We start from the raw sequence: 9803 nt of genomic DNA, 5'->3' as shown, positions 1-9803 counted from the left end.
TTAATTTTGAGGAATACTGAATCTGTGTTTTTTTTTTTTTGTGAGTGAGATGAATTAATGCATATTCATATTTATATTAGAACTACAGTAACATCTTCTGATTTCTCTCAACATGGGGACAAGGACAGCTGTCAATCAATAAATTGGAAAAAAAGCAACTTGCATTACTTATTTGAAAAAGTAACTCAGATATTCTCTTGTAAATTAAAAAGTAATGCGTTACTTTACTAGTTACTTGAAAAAAGTAATCTGATTACATAACTCATGTTACTTGTAATGCGTTACCCCCAACACTGTTCATTACTGAACTTTGACAGCCCTTGCTGACCACAGAATTCAGATATGGGTTATTTCAACCTCATATCTCCATCGGATGCTTGGAAGACGATGTAAAAAGAAACAATGACAATGCTAGCATAGATGTAGCTCAGTTGTGCGATTATTAACTGCTTACCTTTGTCTTACCTCAACCTTCTCATGTAATGCAGGCACTTTCCTTCACTGATGTATTGCATTGGTTTAAACCAGAATGTTTATGATAAACAATGCACATCTTCCTGGAAGCCTCCATGTTTGTGTGATGTCATAGCAAATTCATGTTAGGAAATTTAGGAAGTTTCCAACTTAAAAATCCAACATTCAAATTCAGCTTTCTGAGTTAAATGGAACACTATTCTGGAATATTATTTGCTTACCTTTTCAAAGAGATGAAAAATCAAGCTATTGCATTTTTCATAATCTGACCCTTTTAAATGCACGATCATGCAGATGTTACTTGAACATTCATATGGCACCATATGCAAACCTTTGTGAGTTGAATTTTAATGTTTATGTTAAGTTCAGTTGTTTCAAGCAGTCTGTCTTCTCCCATTTGCCATTTGTTCAGTGCTTTATGTACACTGTAAGAAAAGCAAGACCAAGACAAATGTATGTGTCAAGCAGCGATTTGCATTGATTAGCCTTAAAACCTATAGTAGCCTACTGAGGAAAAATGGATGTCGATTAAAATGGCATTAAAGTAAGTTACTGAAAGGCCATTTGAAGCACAGCACAATTTGTGGTAAAGAAACATTACATAAATATATTTGAATCTTAAATTAGATATGAAAACTTACTTTGTTGGTAGTTGGTACTGTATTCATCTTTGAGGAAATATACAGTATAGAGTTGTAAATTACAGATTAGCAGACACACTACTACAAAATAAAGACATGTTTTAAAACATTGGCAAAACATCTGTACATTCACATGTTTCCATCATCCAAACGTTTCTTAAGATGCTCTTTTGCATATTCTTTAAACACAAGGAGCAAGCCATTCGTTGTTCTTCTTAGCCTATTTGAATAGTAAAATCAAGATTTGATTGCCAAATGTGTCTGACTTGCTCTTAAGTCTTGTGGAAAAAACAACAACTTCAGAAGCAGTGATATAAAACAATGCATTTAGCATTTAAAAAAAAATCCCCTTTGTTTACTCATTTATATCAAACATTGCTTCAATTTGTTCATGCTTATTGGTTCCAGCTTTTGCATTCACAAAAAACCTTGACATTAGTTAACTTAAATTAACATGCATATTTCTTATAATGTGTGTGAATAACAGCTGGGGTCAGTCAGAGGAGGAGGGAGGGGGTTAATACTGCTTCTTTTAACAAAGGTCTCTTACACCTCTTTGAACAGACGTTCACTCATTCTTGAGGACTGCACGACGAAGAGCCAGACGAGTCACAGCCAAAGGTTTTAACACCTTATTGCTTTTTTTTCTGTCTTGATTTTTTTGTCAGGTAATGACTGATCATGGATTTATTATGTTCGGTTTTGTTGTACTTTTAGCTTGTTGAATGGTGTCATCACGACATACAATTTAAAAATAATCATGACTTTGAGTCTCTTTTTAAGATGTTATGTAAGTTATGAGATAATTAAATATATATATAATTATTTAAATTATTATCTAAGTGGTCTTGTTGGAAAAAAAACTATATAACCAATTTTAACCAATATAACCAATATTTTTTACCAATTATATCCACTATAATAAAAATAGACTATTATCAATGAATTATCGACCATAAAGATCCCATTTTCATTCAATCCAAAAGAATTGCACAATATTGAATATGTATATATATATATATATATATATATAGTAAAAACAAGATACAATTTTGCTGTTTTTATGCGAGCAATTTCTAAATCACAATAATAATTTCATTTATCATTGAGCATTAGTAGTTGCTGAATTATCAAGGTCTTGTTGAAGTTGTTTTTAGTTATTTTTCAGTTTTTGCTGTTTATTGATGACTTTTGTCTCTTTTCAGTCACTATGCTGTACTTTTTGAGCTTCATTCTGCTTCTAGGTGAGAAACGCATATAAAGACAATGATTTTTTTATACTGTACAAACTACATATTTTTATCTAATATGGTCGCTAATTCCCTTAATGACAGAATAATATTCAATTTTGTCATTTAGTACGATTTACAAGCCATTTACCTCATGGCGACCCAAAAAAAAAAAAAAAAAAAGTTCCCACAAGTTCAAAAATGTCAGCTTTTACTATCCTTGTGGGGCATCCGGGTTTACCCGGACCACAACATAGGGTTTTACTGGACCACAAACCCCACTATTTAATAATTAAAACAAATGGTGCATGTGACTCCCCTCAACCAAAAGGGTTCCAAAAGGGGGGCTCTGTAGAGGAGTCATTTTGGGTTCCACAAAGAACCTTTTAGTCAACAGTTCTTAAAATAACAACTTTTCATAATGTGGAAAAAATGTTTAAACATTTAAAGAACTTTCCACTATAAAGAACCTTTTGTGCAATGGAAAGGTTCCATGGATGTTAAAGGTTCTTCATGGAACTATAGATTTCAATAAAGAACATTTATTTTTAAGTGAAAGAACTTGTGGGACTTTTCATTTAGCCACCCTTAGGTTACAAGGCGGCAGTGGCATGTGTTCAGGGGACAGTGGGGAAGAGTCTGCAACACCACCTGGGATCTCCTGGACTCATTGGTGGTGTGTAAAGAACGTGGCTGTGGAAATCCAATAACTTCATACTACAATGCTTATTTTGGGCAGGGAACAGGTCCAGTATGGATGGATGGCGTCAGTTGCACTGGTCGTGAGAGTTTGCTGAAAGATTGTGTGTTTAGCGGTTGGGGAGTGACCACTTGCACACATGCTGATGATGCTGGAGTCACTTGCTCAGGTAATTATGATCACTTGAACCCCAACTTAAACCAAAGAAATACACTGGGAATGTTTACACTATAGGGCTGGGTGATATGGGCAAAAAAAAAAAGATCAGATAAATTTTTTCATATCAGTCAATATAGATAAATCTCGATACATTTCAAATCTTGATTTCTTTCAAGTTTAAAGGCAGATTTTTGCTCCTAAGTGAAAGTTGTAGAAAAAAGTTGTTCAGACCACTAATTGTGGTTTTATATGGTGAACCCATAGTAAATGATGGCAATTAGTAGATTCAGTGCCTTCTGACTGTATCGTTGTGCTCAGTGTTTCTCCTGTTTGTCAGCGCTGTTTCATCTGGCTTTAAACTAGTTTAAATCACTGAGTCATTTGTGTTCTTCGCTGAATTCAAGCGTTTTGCACTTCAAATGAGTAGTGCTGTTTCGTTCCGCTTTTGGTGCATAAACATGTTCCATGTGTTCCACCGATATACTGTAAGCGGAATGTACAATGCATTCGCTAGTAAATAACCGCAGCACGAGTGTATCTTTATGACAACACGCAGATTAACAAGAAACAGAACACTGCTGTGTGAAAGGAACTGGACCGGACAACGTTCTGTAACGGCATACAGTGAGAGTTCAGTAACTTGCTTGGATGTAATCTGTGTTCCATAAATAGTGCTGCTTCAAAGTCTCAATTTTAAATCTTAGGATGGAAAAATAGGAATTGTCCTATTGCTTAAATGTGATCATTGAACTTTATATGGCTGTGATTTAACTAATTAAACGTGAGCACGTCATGTTTCAAAATAAAAACGCAGTTAGCAATCACCAAATAACCCACATTTATGCCAACATGCCTTGTTTTTTTGATCTACTGATGATGAATAATTAATATTTTGTGTGATTTATGGTGTTTAAATCATACCTGTAAACTCACATTTCAGTCAGGAAAGTTTTGATGGCATTTTCCTTTCATATTACCTCCGTATAATGCCCGTAATAACGTAGTGTTTACTTTATGTAATGGCTATATAATTCTGCTGTTCCACAAGCGCCACCTTGTGGCAAAGAGTGAATTTGCATATTCGCTTATATTCACATTTTACACAGAACAGTGTTGTGAATGTTAACAAGACAAAAAAAAACGAAAATTGACAAATAATTTTTAGCAAGATTTAAAAAAAAAAAAAAAAAAAAAAAAAAAGGTTTTCTGGGGTCGGGGGGCCTACTGTAATGATGTAGCCCAGGGGCCTTTCGTTATCTTAAAGGGTTAGTTCACCCAAAAATGGAAATTCTGTCATTAATTACTCACCCTCATGTCGTTCCAAACCCGTAAGACCTCCGTTCATCTTCGGAACACAAATTAAGATATTTTTGATGCATTCTGACAGCTCCCTGACCCTCATAGACAGCAAGGGTACTACCACGCTCAACGTCCAGAAACGTGGCAAGGAGATCGGTAAATAATCCATGTGACATCAGGGGTTCAACCGTAATATTACGAAGCTACGAGAATACTTTTTGTGCGCAAAAGAAAAAAAAAAATTTGTGTCCTCCACATCACCCTAGCGCCATTTTGGAGAGTATCCACTGAACGCAAACAGTGTATGTTGTTCTGTGTATACGCTGTTTGCGTTCAGTGGATACTCTCCAAAATGGCGCTAGGGTGACGCTAGGGTTGAGCTCAACTGATCCAGTTAAGCTCAATCTGAATTAATTTTTGGATTTGAAAGTCCAGAAGTTACTGCAAGCATGTGTTGCTGGAACATTTTCACAAACATCCTCCTTTCTCTTCTTCAGAGTTTAGGCTTGCAGATGGACTAAACACTTGCTCCGGGAGGGTGGAGATCCACTATAAAAAATTTGGGTGGGGAACTGTTTTGGACAATGGCTGGAATGTGTTGGGTGGAGATGTGATCTGCAAACAGATGAGTTGTGGAAGTGCACAATGGTGGATCTGCTTTTGGGAAGGGTTCAGGTACAGCATGGATGTATGATACCACATGCACGGGAACTGAAATCTCCCTGAAAATATGTATTTCAGGCTATGAGAAAAAGAGTTCGCACAACGATGACGCAGGAGTGGTCTGCAGAAGTATAAGTGTGAGCGACAAACAGAGAACTACGATGATTACGCCAAGACCACACGTCAAATGCAATGTGATTTCATCTGAATTTTTCTTCTTTCAGAGGTGAAACTGGTAAACAGCCAAACCGTTTGTTATGGCACAGTGCAGGTTCGTTATACTGAAGATTGGGGAACAATATGTCACTACAATTGGGATCTACTGGACGGTATTGTGTTGTGCCGAGAACTCGGCTGTGGTCCTCTTAAAGAGGCATACGCCTCGGCTTATTTTGGGAATGGTACAGGGAACATAGTGATGGATAATGTTCTGTGTACCGGCAGTGAGTCCTCACTGGAGGAGTGCAGTCACTCTACGTCTGTAAACAGCCTCTGTACACATTCACAGGATGCTGGAGTCATCTGCGGAGGTAAATTCAAACAAAAAGAGGTTTGAAATGAACAAATGTACTTATATATACAAATATGTTGCACATGTTTACAAACACCCAGTTTTGTTGCAAGAAAAGATTAGGAGCATGTTCAAAACTGCATATTTCGGAGCAAGTTGTCACACTTTTTACCGCAAACCTTAAAGTCTTGAATATAAACAAGCTTTTGGACGTTTCCACCAATATGGACCATTTTCAAATTGTATTATTTTTGCACTGTCATTTACTCCAATAGAAAAAAAGGGGGGAGGGGCACACAGTAGCACTTCTACGACTTACCAAAAGTGAAAAAAAAAAAGAAATATAGAGAGATTTATTACATTGATCAAGAGAGAATGATGTCAAATTAGCTGTCATTCCCTCAACCGTTGCATTAGAAACACTCACACAGTAGCGTTAACTAATTTTCTGTAATTTAATCATTTAAGTGTACTGTTATATATGTGCATTACTTTTTTAAAATAATACAATTATAAAAAATGAATAGATTTACAATGTCAATAACTGTGAAACACATCATCACAGTCTGAAAAGGGTCAATTGTCCAGAAAAAAAGTACAGTTTATTTACATTTTCTGTGACAACATGACCCTATAGTGTTTTACAATGGGAATTTGCCTTAATAAAATTGAGTCATAATAAAATATATATATATAAAAAAAATCTAACATAAATAAATTCATGCATAATAACAACAATTAACAATTAAATGTGTGTAAGGTGCTTTGGCCATCAAATTGAAACTAAATAACTGATAAATTGTGCATATAAACATGTGACAACCTGCTCTGACCTGAAATATATGTAGAAGGGTGGAGGTTCTTAGAAACAACCAGTGGGGAACTGTTTGTGGCGACAGCTGGGATATGACTGACGCTGTAGTAGTCTGTAGAGAGCTGGGCTGTGGAAGTCCGGTAGAGGTAAACAAAGGTGCTTATGGAAGCGGTATTGGACCAATATGGAAGGATGATGTGAAATGTACAGGCACGGAGTCAACATTGAAGAACTGCAGATCAAACGGATGGGGAGTTCATGACTGTGAGCATGCAAACGATGCAGGCGTTGTCTGCCGAGGTGAACTTCCTGACAGCATTTTCTTACTTTTTTACATGTATATATTTTTATACAACTTTATCATTTTAATTAGGGCTGTATTAATTTTACTCTGACAATTATTCAATATTGCAACAACATTGCAACTGGATTTGGTGCAATGCATAACAACTTCTATAGACCTCCTTAGTAAAAAGTTCATAACAAGAAAAATGTCATAAAAATAAATAAATAAATAAAAGTCCACAAAATACATTGGGAGTTAGGGCTGCACAATTTGAGGGGAAATTAAATTGTGACTTTACTAATAAAAATGGTGTTTTTTTATTTTTTATTTTATGGCTGCACATTTTGGCCAATAATTTTGTGATTATATATCAATATGACTATAGTAATAATAATAATAATAATAATAATGAGACAAAAATAATAAATATTACTAGTGTAATCAGGGTTATTATAGTTAACTAGAACTATGACCATAAAAAACTTTGTTTACTTGAAATGAGCTTGAACCGAAATCAAATAAAATAGAAACAAACCTAAACTTACTTTATTACAGGTAGTTGCCAAAGCAACATTTCTCATTTTCATTAAGTTTAATTTCAGTTTACATAAAATAACTAATATTAAAACTGAAATAAAATCATAAAAACTATGCAGACACTAAAAAAGCAAAAACTAACAAAAATAACAAAGACACACAACAAAACCACAAACAATTTAACTTGCATTAAAATGAAAACACAATATAAAAATAAAAACTAATTATTATGCATTATTATTATTAACTATAAAAATATCTCAGTGATACTAAAATAACACTAATTGGAATATTTCACTGTAAAGATAATAATAATAATACATTTGAAAACACTGAATTATGAGCTGCTTGTGTGTAAATTAACAGTGTTGTGCTTCATTTTGAAACACTAGCACATATTTGATCTGTTTCAATTGCAGACTTTGTGATTTGATAATCACAGCAAGTCAGATCGCAATTTCGGTTTTATTTCGATGATTCATGCAGCCCTACTGTGTATTATTACAATTACAATAAATAATTAAATTCTGTTACGAATACATTGAATTATCATTGTCTATTATTAATGTATGCATAGAGATGGATCAGGAACTCTTCTGACTTCTTTCTAGAGGTACGGTTGGTGAATACGAATAACCACTGTCAGGGCACAGTGCAGGTGTATCATGACGGCTGGTGGCGAACAGTGTGCCACAACAGCTGGGATATCGCAGATGGTTTAGTGCTCTGTAGAGAGCTGGGCTGTGGTGGGAACGCACAGCCCTTGGCAAGTGCATATTTTGGGCCTGGTGATGGACCAATATGGATGGATTCACTCAGATGCAAAGGTGACGAGTCAAACCTGAGGAAATGCCAGTTTGGTGGGTGAGGAAATGCCAGTTTGGTGGGTGGGGAAACCATCAATGCATTCATGCATATGATGCAGGAATCATCTGCAGAGGTGCGTCCATGTCCAAACCCATACAGTACATCAGTCCTCTATGGAAGCTTGTTTGTTTTTTCACAATTCTTACAGTTTGTATCTCACATTTCAGATTTTCTTTCACAAAATTCTGAAGAAAAAAGTCTGAATTACTAGGTATAAACTCTGAATCATGATTTCAATCATGAAAAAATACTGCTCGCGCGTAATTTAACACAGTGCTGCGCTTCACTCTAAAACACCTTTGCGATCTGATAAACACAATTCTGAGTTTCTATCTCTCGCTATTCTGAGAAAAAAGTCAGAACTGAAAAAAGTTGCAAGTACCTTTTTTATTTTTTATTTTGTGGTGGAAACAAAGCAAAAAAAATAAGCTAAATGTAAACTCAGAATTCTGGGGAAAAAAGTTAGAATTGCCAGATATAAACTCGGAATTGCGATAAAAGGCAGAATTCTGATTTTTTTTTTTATTTAAAAAAAATTGCAAATGTAAACTCATAATACTGAGGAAAAAGACAGAATTGAGAGATGTAAACTCGGCAGAATTTTGAGTTTATATCTTGCAATTCTGACTTTTTTTCTCTGAATTCTGAATTTACATTTCTAAATTTGATTCTGAGAAAAAGCCTGAATTGTGAAATAAAAAGAAATTACCTTTGTTTTTGTTTTCTTTTGTTTTTTTTTTAAACTCCGTGCCTGAAACAGGCTTCCATAGTTCTCTGCATTTGCAAATATTAACCAAATGTATTTCTATGCAAACATAAAATGATATACAAAAACAATATCACATAATCAAATAAGCTACTTAGCTATTTTGTAAAAAAAAAAAAAAAAAAAAAAAAAATGTGGTTCAGTTATCTTAATTTAAATCAGTACATGGGATTTTATCACCATGTCAAGATTTGCTATAAACGATATCTCTCTTTTACAGAAATTAAAAATGTGCTCAGGTTTGAGGTGAACGCTGACTCTGACGTAAGCCCCAACGACCCTTCACATATGACAAAACTACTGGACAAAGTAACAAATATTTATAATTCAATTACATTTTTATTTATTTTTATGTCTATTCTTGTCATTGAGTGCCTGTTGTCTCGTTCATCTGAATTGCACAGATCAAGGAAGAGCTCAGAAAGAATGGAAATTTCTGTCAAGTGGAGAACTCTGTTGGATGGGCAAGTGTTTCAGGAAAAGAAATGATTTGATCCCTGACATGTTTGTAAACTCTTTCTGAATGGGCTTATTTTAAAGATACAACTTGAATGTAGAACTTTATTCAAATTGTTGCAGGTCTGTTATTTCAACAGGAGCCATAGAAGAAATGACCTTTCATGACAAATTCAACAGATCAACTGCTCTTGCAGAATCATCCTGATGATGAAGAAATTCTAGAAGTGTTTGTATACTAAAAAGGATTGATATATTTTACAGCATATGAAATAAAGCATACTATGAAGAACATTTGTTTAGGTTGCAGCAGGTCAACGACAGTGAAAGTCTGTAATCATTTCGCATGCATTGATGCTTCTGTGTCACTGGCCATTGTTTTATTACTTTCATTGGTTGGA

General features: G+C 34.7%; 1 pseudogene; it reads left to right on the top strand.

The window, feature by feature from the left end:
* The window catches only part of LOC107656228 (deleted in malignant brain tumors 1 protein-like), a 12246-nt pseudogene extending 2811 nt beyond the window's left edge, over positions 1-9435 (top strand).
* Positions 9436-9803: the final 368 nt, after the last annotated feature.

The sequence above is a fragment of the Sinocyclocheilus anshuiensis genome, unplaced genomic scaffold (assembly GCF_001515605.1).
Source record: "Sinocyclocheilus anshuiensis isolate Anshui unplaced genomic scaffold, SAMN03320099.WGS_v1.1 scaffold183, whole genome shotgun sequence".
Taxonomy (NCBI): Eukaryota; Metazoa; Chordata; class Actinopteri; order Cypriniformes; family Cyprinidae; genus Sinocyclocheilus; species Sinocyclocheilus anshuiensis.
The sequence above is the reverse complement of the archived record's forward strand: the minus strand, read 5'-3'. Positions and strand labels throughout refer to the sequence as shown.